Source organism: Pararge aegeria, chromosome 27 (genome assembly GCF_905163445.1).
Source record: "Pararge aegeria chromosome 27, ilParAegt1.1, whole genome shotgun sequence".
Classification (NCBI taxonomy): Eukaryota; Metazoa; Arthropoda; class Insecta; order Lepidoptera; family Nymphalidae; genus Pararge; species Pararge aegeria.
In genome coordinates, this window is record NC_053206.1 from 733,347 (window position 1) to 745,237 (window position 11,891).

The 11,891-nt window shown below is 37.1% G+C and overlaps 1 protein-coding gene across 8 annotated transcripts in view; it reads right to left on the reverse strand.

The window, feature by feature from the left end:
- Nucleotides 1-11,891, reverse strand: part of LOC120635684 — a 52,952-nt gene that overhangs the window by 21,975 nt on the left and 19,086 nt on the right. The gene's annotated exons all lie outside the window — the stretch shown is intronic.

Genomic DNA, 11,891 nt, shown 5'->3' on the forward strand with positions numbered 1-11,891 from the left:
TCAGAAAGGTGTTGAGGTTTGCATTAATGCACCGGGCGTCGCGCGTTCACTAAAGGAAACGCTGGTTTAGTCTGAAAAGGTTTTTTTTAACCCCCGACGCAAAAACGACGGTGTTTTATAAGTTTGTCGTGTCTGTGTATGTATTTGTGAAGTGTGTGTTTGTGCTTTTACCTGTGGTATCGTATTCTCCAAACAGATCAACCGATTATGATTTTGTTTCCTTAGTTTGAATAGAGGTGAATTAGTCGAGAGTATACTTCGCCATGTTCGATTTAAGATGGCCGCCGTCACAAAATGGCGGATTACGTATATTACATAACAATATTGGTATCAAATGAAAGGGCGTTACTAGTAGAATACACTAAATAAACTATGACAAATTTCAAATCAAAGATTTACGCTACCACAATATGGTAAAATGCTTTCTTTTTTTTTCAAATCGACTTGACGACCGCCGTGGCGCAACGGTGAGCGCTATGTATAACGGGCAATTCTAAAATTTATAATTCCTGAATTTTCTGGTGTGTCTCTGGTCTGCATATCGTCTGCGAAAGGTGCAGAACTCCTTTGTGGGGTTGAGTATACGCTTTTACAACATGATTCCTAAGGAAATTCTTGACCTACCAATGCATACATTTAAAAAATGTGTAAAAACGCATCTAGTACAGCGAGGTTACTATACACTTGATGAATTCCTCAATGACAAGGTAGAATGGAAGCAGCCAGCCTCGCTCTCATCTCCCGCAAGATAGCAAAATGATTGTAAATGTTGATGTTGGAAAAGAGCAACTACTGAGTTTCTTGCCGGCTCTTCTCGGTAGAATCTGCTTTCCGAACCGGTGGTAGAGTCACACAAACATGCATACTTGACGTTTCAAAAGTGCTTATAAAGTAGGCCTACTTGAAATAAATGAATTTGAATTTGAATTTGAATCTGGTGGAAGGCTTTGGCCGTGGCTACTTACCACTCCAAAGACATAGACGTGCCGCTAAGCGATTTAGTGTTCCGGTGCGATATGATCTCAACGTCTATATATACTCTTTAGTTAACATATATCAGGCTCATAGTTGGACTGCCTGCTACCATCTTAGACTGCATCATCACTTTCCACCTGAGGAGATTGCAGTCCAGGGCAGACAACAATGAATAATTGTTAAGATTTAATAATTAATTTTAATAATATATAATGGAATTCCACAAAGTAACGCCTGCTTCTATCCAATATTTAAAACAATATATCTTGAACACTAGATTATATAATACTTTGTGACTTTATTGCGTTTACATGTAGAGAAAGTATATTTCTTTAGAGTTTCAATATTCTCTAATTTAAATGTAGCGTAATGTAATAAAACTAATGAAATAAATCTTTGTTGTTACAGAGCAACACATTGTAGTTGTTTCAGTTGACGGAATTACACGAATTAAACTATAAACCTACTATATTCATATAAAAAAGTAGGTTAGAAAATCGCTTCCGCTTGTAACTTGGCGCGCGTGTAGTGTTCAAGAGTGCATTAATGCGCCCGGCTTGTCGCGTTTAGTCGTTAGGCTTTGTGTCACTCTCAAACGGCTTTTAGAAGCACGTGTGCGCCCGCCGCGCCGTTGCGTTGCCGCTGCGACCCCTCGCGCAGGGTTTTTGAACTTAATTTACCGTGGTTTTAACGCTTGCTTATTTTCAACTAGCGGACGCCCGCGACTTTGTCTGCGTTGGATTTCTGATTTCTTGTGAGTAGGAATGGGTTTTCGTCGCGACTTCAAACGACGTGGACGCCTGACCTTCCAAAGTCAAAGTCAAAGTCAAATATTTCTTTATTCAAATACGCACATAGATGGCACTTTAGATGCGTACGTTACATGTTAAATAGGACATAGAAGTGAGTTGATGGCGTTAACTGAATTCGTCAACTTAAAACTAAAGCTACGAGGGTTCTAAACGCGCCCTGGTCTAAGAAGCCCACAACAAACTTAGCCGATAAGACACATTGTCCCGCGGGGTGATTGGGTACGACAGGCTTGTGACAGGCGTGAATCTTGCAATCTGCGCAGTCAAACGAAATTGTTGTTTTGTTATGTCTGCAGACATACTGCAGTTCTCAATTATGTCCTCAAATATGTGTGGAGCCCACCAATTAGTACTGGGCCAGCGTAGTGGGCTACGGCCTTAACCCCTTCTCATTGTGGGAGGAAACCCGTGCTCTGTGGTGTGCCGGTGATGGGTTGATGCTATTGAATCGAGAGACGTGAAAACATAACAGTACATTAATTGGTTTAGTCGCCATTTAATGGATTTACTTTGCCTACGACCGCTTTATCAAGGGCAGGATGTCGGGCAAGCATGATTCAATTTATAACCGGCCATATTGGATTTCTGCTGACGTCATGACCAACCCTTATGGGATTAACGTACGAGATAATTAATACAGAGGAGCTAAAAATTTGTAGACTTTTGATGTTATACTTCTTTTGGCGCGATTCTTGTGATTGGAAGCACGCCGGAAGCAAATTTGAACGCCGCTTATGACGAAGAAAACGTTGATAGCCATGTGGGAAGGACTTCGACTTCACGTTCCGGTGCGCCGAGTCCGAATTCCAGCACGCATTTCTTACCTTTCTAAGTTATGCGCGTTTTTTATCAATTAAAAAATCACTTGCTACAACGGTGAAGGATAACTAGGGTTGCTAGACGGTCGGGAATTGGCGAGATTCTCCCGAATTTTTGTATGTCCTCCCGACTCCCGACAAGGCAAATAATCTCCCGAAAAACAAATTCGATAATTTTAAGTTCACATTTTCGTCGAACGACTTTTAACTGAAATAAATCAGATACAGCCCTAACATCACATGCAGAATTAAAATCAAGTGATTCCTGTCACTTTATTAAGTACGCGTCGCGTTACGTAAGTACTATGCGCGTGTCGCTCTTTTATCTTCAATAGGGTTGTCCTAAATAAACACTGAGGAAAATAAATATGCTTCTTTTGATTTAATATATTAACAGGGTGATTCCTTATGGAATATACTTATGCACGCTTCAACAGTATTTCGTAATTCGTTTACACTTAGTATAAGGAATTTAAAATGAAAACCTTAAACCAAATATTTTTTGCTTTAACCAGGAATCGAAACAACCTCGCGTTCTGTAGTCAAATAAATAAAGCACTAGACCATCGAGGCGAAAGAGAGCAACGTAGGTAATATAATACTTTTGGTTACGTAGTTTTGATCCAGCTCCCGCGCTGCTGAAATGCACTCTATGCGATGGCAGCTAAGGTTGGATGTCGCACGCCGCTCTCAGTGGGTAATGCGGCATTAAGGATAGTATCGAGCGGCGGTCTCAAGGTCGCCAGTAGTGTAGCCTACAGTAACCTTAGTACAAAATTTGGTCGCTCGCAATCGTAGAGACGCTTTCGAGCATGGATTTTTGAAGTAAAACTTCTTTAGGCGCGACTAGGCAGTAACTTAGCTTTTTTTGATTTAAGTAACGCTCACGTCAGACGTCTGTATAGTTTCCGCTAATAAAAAATAACAATTTGTATTGGTCGTAAGTATATGTCATATACTTCACGCTTCTTGACTTATACGCCACCTAGTGGCAAATATCACAATCAATTAGTATTATTTATTTTCAATATTTTCAAACGGATCAATTGTGAATAGCAAAGAGAACAAAAATTCAACAGTTAAAATAAAATTAAATTGCAAATGTTTTTGAAAATTTACGAATATACTTTTTTGTTTAATACTTTTGTAATAAATAAAATTATTAATAAAATTTTCTGACGATTGCGACATTCTATAATATTTAATGACAAGGTTATATTGGCATGTGCTGATCTAACTTTCAATTTCCTATTTAACAAATGAAAATAATTATAAAATGTGACCGTGATAATAATCAATTTAAAATCTTCTTCTTCTTTTGCTTTTTTGGCTTTTAGGTGTGCCAAATCGGCACGTTGTACTTCACCAATGTCACGTATACTTGGAAGATCTACAAAGGTGATTGTCGTAAGGTAAACATTATATAACTATAGCACTATACTTTTTATAAAACTTAGTATTCCAAAATAAGGCGTTCGTAATATCAATTTAAAATAGAATATATGATGTGTCGGAGTCCAAGGAACATTTTACTCTTGAATCAATAAATAATAAATAATAATAAAAGTTTTACTTCAATCGCGCGTAAAGGTTACACGCGCACACTTTTTTTTTAATAGTGATAATTGACGTACCAAGCTGTTGGTTAACCTGATAATTAGAAAACGGTAGCCTTCAAACAGACCAACACTTAAAAGGGCATGGAACACGTCCTGCAACATGCCGCCCTGTGTCATGTGCAATTTATTCACACACGGCGGAAGTGTAACTTCTTAAAAGTAGCCTACGGGAGATTGAGGTGGATGTGGAGTATCAGAACTATTAGGATAAATGTAATGTTTATTATTTAGTTTCCATGGTAACTAGAATAGGTAAATAAATAAATAAAATGTTTTCTATCTCACTCTATCCTATACATTTGTGTTTGTGTCTTTATCTAGATATCATTCGGTTTCCTTGGTAACACAATAGGAAAAATAAGTTAATTAAACGAAAGCGACGTTGCATGTTTGCGCATCACAGTTGCCGGGCATGCAACGTCGCAAAGCGAAAACGTAACGAGGTCATTCATCAGTAGATTTTACTCCTCACATTTTTCTCATACCGGGCGCCTTATACATGAAAATCGATTCTTAAGGAGTAAACTCCAAAAAAAACAGACACCTAGAGTATGTAGTAGGATACAAAAGGCGGCCTTATCGCTAAGCAGCGATAACAATACCGCTCGGCAGCAGAAATAAGCACGGCGTACTTCCCCGGACAAGCTCTGTCTCAAATTGCTCTTTTATTTTATTCCACTACAAGTTAGCCCTCCACTAAAATCTCTACTTATGGTACGTGAAAATGCTGTCTAAGATGGTAGCGGGCTAACCTGTTAGGGAGTATGGTAGTCATACCCCTAATCGGTTTTTACGCGACATCGCACCGGAATACTAAACCGCTTAGCGGCACGTCTTTGTCGGTAGAGTAGTAACAATTCCCAAACTGCCCTTGCCGCGAATCGAATCCGGGACCTCCTTCTTAAATTCACAGCGCACCGTTGCGCCAGGGAGGTCGTCAAAGCTTTACTACTATTAAAATAATACTTATTTGAATATCGAATCGAAGTGAATCTTATTTGAATTGCATTAAAGCTAAAATTTGCCTACAATTCTTTAGATCGTACTTTAAACAGAACGTTTGTGTAACAAAAATCAGGAATACAGGATTTGCGACTCTAAAACGAGCGGCATAAGGTCCATTTTACTTTGATGATACATAGTTTGATAAGCGAAAACGACTCGTCGACTGCGAGCGACCAAAACTTGTACTAGGACTACAGATGGCACGTCTATATAAAGTCTAGATATCTAGTCTTGCAGTCTGGATGCAAACGGAATGCCTAGCTCCGGTGACCTTTTTGGCAAAGCGTTCCTCGATTGTGTAAGTCGCGTATTTATTTGACAGCCTAAATAATAACAGAATGGCCAATTATAAGAGCGTTTTCACAAAGAGATATAATATATCACACACAAAAACGTATGTGTACACGCGTTAGAAATTATTCTTCTCCTTTGGCGTAATAATATTATAAATGTCAATGTAGGTTTGTTTGTTACGCTTTCACGCAAAAACGACTCAACCGATCCTCATGTAACTTTGTACACATATTCTTGGAAGTGTTAGAAGTAATATAGGATACTTTTTATCCCGACATTAAGCTCGGTTCCTTTGGAAGAGGGGATGAGTTCTGACGATTTTACACTATAACTCCGACAAATTATAACCGATTTAAATAATTATTTTTGTACTATATAGGTCATAATATGTGTTTAATTTTGCCTAAACTGTGGTTGGAGATAGAGGACAGAACTCCTCAACGGACAGCAGCAAACCCCTCATTTAAGGCTTAGCGATACTGAATACTTTAATAAATTTTTATTAGATCTACAACTAAATTTAATGCCACATCAAAAAACAAAATCAAACGCCGACGAAGTCGCGGGCAACAGCTAGTAGTAAAAAAATAAATTTAATACGAAAATACACACATCGCCATCTAGCCCCAAAGTAAGCGAAGCTTGTGTTATGGGTACTAAGGTGATTGATGAAAGTTTTAATGAATAAAATACATACGAAATACTTATAATAAACAGATAAACACCCAGACACTGATAAACATTCATGTTCATCACACAAACATTGTTCAGTTGTGGGAATCGAACCCACGGCCTTGGACTCAGAAAGCAGGGTCGCTGCCCACTGCGCCAGTCGGCCGTAATAAAAATATTGGATAGAAACAGGCGTTACTTTGCGGAAATCCATGATATATTATCAAAATTAAGCTTAATTTTGATCTTCAATCACCTTAGTACCCATAACACAAGCTTCGCTTACTTTGGGGCTAGATGGCGATGTGTGTATTTTCGTATTAAATTTATTTTTTTACTACTAGCTGTTGCCCGCGACTTCGTCGGCGTTTGATTTTGTTTTTTGATGTGGCATTAAATTTAGTTGTAGATCTAATAAAAATTTATTAAAGTATTCAGTATCGCTAAGCCTTAAATGAGGGGTTTGCTGCTGTCCGTTGAGGAGTTCTGTCCTCTATCTCCAACCACAGTTTAGGCAAAATTAAACACATATTATGACCTATATAGTACAAAAATAATTATTTAAATCGGTTATAATTTGTCGGAGTTATAGTGTAAAATCGTCAGAACTCATCCCCTCTTCCAAAGGAACCGAGCTTAATGTCGGGATAAAAAGTATCCTTTATTACTTCTAACACTTCCAAGAATATGTGTACAAAGTTACATGAGGATCGGTTGAGTCGTTTTTGCGTGAAAGCGTAACAAACAAACCTACATTGACATTTATAATATTATTACGCCAAAGGAGAAGATAAAAATATTGGATAGAAACAGGCGTTACTTTGCGGAATAAAAATATTGGATAGAAACAGGCGTTACTTTGCGGAAATCCATGATATATTATCAAAATTAAGCTTAGTTTATTAAATTAAGCTTAATTTTGATAATATTACGTAATAAAAATGTTTTATTTTTTTTATCTTCCGCCTTATTCTAAGTTTGTAGAAAAAACGACAACAGAAAAAGAGTGTTTAATACTTTGAAAGTTTTATTATAACGCATTATTCAATTATCTCATTACCGGAAATTGTAAGTTTCACTCAACATTAAAATTTGAGATTTTTGTACAATTGAATCAAATAAATCACCGGAATGAGCCCGCAGACTGACAATTGATAAGTGTACACTGTCAAACCCTTTTTTGAAAGACAAAAATCTATAGCTAACTTCATGGTGTCGGTTTTTTGGGACGGTGTGCGCGCGCATCGTTAAAATTTACTCTCATAATTTTCCCTAACGCGTGGTGACCTTGTTCGATTTGACTGTCAGCTGAAATGACGATTGTTCTTAGTGACTATTGAGTTTCAGACTGTGGCCATCTTTAACGATTGTCTACTAAGCTATGACAAAAGTTGTTGTGCTATGAGTCTGAGTGACTTATGCAATGCATGCAATGCATAAGTTTAAAGAATGTGTTAAAACACATTTATTACAGCGAGGTTATTATACAATTGATGAATTTCTTAATGACAAGGTTGCTTGGAAGCATCCAAGATAGAAAAATGAATTTTGAAATGTAAAATGTAAATTGTTAATGTTGGAAAAGAGCAACTGCTGAGTTTCTTGCCGGCTTCTTCTCGGTAGAATCTGCCTTCCGAACCGGTGGTAGAGTTACTACACACAGACAGACTTGACGTTTCAAAAGTGCTTATATTAGGCCTACTTGAAATAAATGAATTTTGAATTTTTTTAATTTATATACGAGAAAGTCTATGTGACATTCAACGATTACGTCTGTGTGACCATCTAAATTGTGAGTAGTTTCATATTAGCTGCACAATATTTGCCATGCTACTTACCTGCTAAAATATGTCTGTTTGTTATATGTAAAAAGAGCAAGTATTGAGTTTCTTGCCGGTTCTTCTCAGTACAATCAGCATTCCGAATCGGTGGTAGATTCAGTTTTAGATTATAGGCCTAGTTATGTTTGCGGCAGTGGCGTGCACACGTTTTATGACCAGGGTATGCATAAAGAAGGAAAATGGCATAAAATGGAAAAATCCTTCCCCTTTATGAGTAATACAAAATTTTTAGGGTATGCAGTGCTTTTCTGCTTATATGAAAAATTTATAAAGTGGGTAAATAATCAAACTTTAGATAACGATAAATTTTTATTTAGGATTTTTACGAAAACGCTAATTATTATTATTTAGTTAAAAGATAGTTTTGAAGAAAAAATAAAGAAATTATAATTTAGTAACAAGCAATGTTCATGACACTGAGTCGGTGGGAATTTAATATAAATACGACTGCATTATCGATACATTCCAGTTCTACATGTACTCGAACGATGCAAAGGTACCTCCCGGTGTCTTAGTAGTTCATCACTTAAAAGTTAACTTTTTAAAATATTTTTTCTGTATTTTTATGCGCTGGGCAATAAAAGTGTATTGTCAGTGTTGTCGCAGTATATTTATTTAATTACTAGCGGACCCCAGCGCTATCTGTCGGGCTAATTTGTGAATCTAAACCATCCAGGGTGCCACCCAAACGTATACCAAAAAAATTCATTCAAATCGGTGCAGCCGTCTAGGAGTTCAGTGACATACACACGCACACAAGAAATATAAATATATAAAGATTTACAGATTAATGCAATGAAGTGTCTCTATATGCTCTGGCTGTATCGAATGTCAGCCGCTAGTCGCTATGTAACGCGATATTATGCGGTACTGCGGGTAACTGATAGCTCTAAGGCTTAGAGTCTAAGCCCTAAGCTACCTGCCATCCAGACGAGAAGTTCTCAAAAAGTCCAATATTTATAGCGCGATATAATAAATATCGGTGTAGCGGTGTTAGCCAAGTGGGCAGGACTCGACTTAATTATTCGGCAATTATTGACGGCCGACTGGCGCAGTGGGCAGCGACCCTGCTTTCTGAGTCCAAGGCCGTGGGTTCGACAACTGGACAGTGTTTGTGTGATGAACATGAATGTTTTTCAGTTTCTCTGTATATTAAAAGTATTTATGTGTATTATCCCAAGTTGTGGAAACTTCGTTGGTTTATGTGATACAAAAATACGGCATTACTTTTATGTGTAATAATACTGTTTGTTTCCCTTGAAAAGCTAATGAATAAATAAATTATATTCATAAAAAAATATTCATCAGCTATCTCAGTACCCATAAATAGTATACAGTCAAAACCGTTTATGGCGACATCGTTTAGAACACCATACTGGTTAAATTGACCAAAATCAAAGGTCCTGGCTGAATGCTATTTGACCGCCTTATCGGAAAACATTGGTTTTTACGACATTGTTTACTACGACATACCGCATTAAGCGACCACATTTGGTTAATGTTTTCGGAAAATTATATCTGTAGAACGACCGGCTGTATTGTAAACAATTTGAATAGGTAACAGTATCCACATCTGGCACAGTATAATGGTCAATGGCTATTATCGTAAAAGTAAACAAAGTTTAGGGTCTTTTATAATTCTTAGAAACAAAGCACGTGCATGCCCTAGCCTCAAGGCCCGCTTCGTCATACCTCTTAAGTCTGTTTGTTACTTATCTTTACACAAGACGCACTAAAACATATTGATGAGTTAACTGTGAAAATTGTAACATGTCGCAAAAAAGAAAACAAATCAATATCGAAGAAAAATCGCGTATTACATACATGTATTGTCTTTTCTATTAATACCTGTCACCGGTTGTTACAACTATCGGTTTTTACGACTAAATATGAGTAGTCCCTTCGATGTCGTTATAACAGATTTTGACTGTATTTATAAAAATATATATTAAAAAATATATATATCACTTGCTTCAACAGTGAGGGAAAACATCGTGAGGAAACCGGCATATCTGAGTGTTCTCGATAATGTACTCTGTTCTCAAAGGTGTGTCACCACCAATCCGCACTGGGCCAGCGTGGTGGACTAAGCCTTAACCCCTTCTCATTGTGGGAGGAGAACCGTGCCTTGTAGCGGCGGGAATAGGTTGATACGATGATGATAATGTCTTCTCCCAGAAACTTGCTAAACATGTGTAGTTATTGGTGTTTAGGATATAAAGTTCAAACTTATTCTGCTGATACATCAAGATGCAAAATTAAATTAAATTACATGAATACTAATATTGTGAAGAGGTAACGTTTGTGAGTTTATGAGTTTGTGACGTTGTAAGGGGTAATCTCTGGATCCACTGAACAAATTTTCAAAATTATTTCACCAATAGGAAGCCACGTTATTGTGGAGTGCCATAGGTTATATATTAACCTGAAAACTGTTAATAACTTTACGTGGGAGTCTGATTTGGAAAGTAAGTCGGAGAAAATACGGTAGACCGAGATCGTTTCTTGCGAACGCTGCACTGCCTTGAGGATGAGAGATATATGATTGTGTTCTATAGAAAAGTTGTTGATAATGCCTACAAAAAAGTCCGCGAAAGCGTATGTATAACTATTATATTTAAGTAACAAGAAGAAGGATATATATTTAAAAATTTTTTTTTTTTTTTTTATTAACGATAGGCCAGCGTTTGACGACAATCATGCCCGCTAGTAAGCAATGATGAGGTCCAGGTTGGAGCACGCTTGCCTAGAAAAAGCTTATTCTCTACACTCACACTCTCTCCTTCTCTACACTCTAGCCTTGAAGGTACACAAATTATTTAACAGTCATATTTCCCTTTTACTGTATATAATTTGGACAAATGGTTAAAAAGATATTACGAGATGAGAATGGAACCGCGACCATGTCGTAATCTTTTGAGTTATATTGTTTCTATTGGACGTTTTATTTATATGAATAAAATGTCAATCTATACCAATAATAATCTTAATTAGAGCTACAAGGGCTGGTTCTACCCTATTCGGAGTAGAAACCTATCGCATTATCCCATTAACCCTGATGTCAAAGACCTCAGTTCGTTTAAACCAATGTATGCAATTGATTCCGCAGACAGACAATTCGTTTTATATGTACGCTGCTGAGTCATTTTAACGGTGATAGCCCAGTGGTTAAAGCTTCGGCTGTCGGTTCTTTTCCTTTAAACTTCTCACGGAGGGATTCGCGTGATATATAAACTTAAATCACGCGAATCCCTCCGTGAGAAGTTTAAAGAAATAGGCATACTTACTGTAGCTTCACAATATATTCATAATAATATAGTATGTCTTACAAGACAACTAATTAGTCTATAAATTTCTATTACAATAAATTACCGGTTGATATCTTGGGGATGTCACTAAAAAAGTTCAAAGTTTGTATTAAGCGAAAGCTTATAGAAAAGTCCTATTACAGTATAAAGGATTAAGTAAACGATAAAAAAGCTTGGGTGTGAACAATTGCTCTAACCAGGGCCCCAAGTCTGCTATTACAATTGTGTGTCAGTGATCGATCAGTGACTTCATAATTGTCAATTTTGGCATATTTGGTAGTCTGCTAACACAATGGTGACATTATGGTGTCATTATGATTTTCCGATGGAAAACCACTGACACTTCAATGAACATTTGCTAGTCTGCTGCACAATGACAATTCAATGATCGCACGAATTGGTAGTCTGCTAATATTTTGACAGTTCTATTGATCATTGTGAGACCATTGAGACGCAATTCTGCAGTCATTGCCTTTTAGCAATATTATTGTTGATTACAATTCAATTGTGAAGTGTGAGATCATAATATTCAGATTAAGGTGGAATA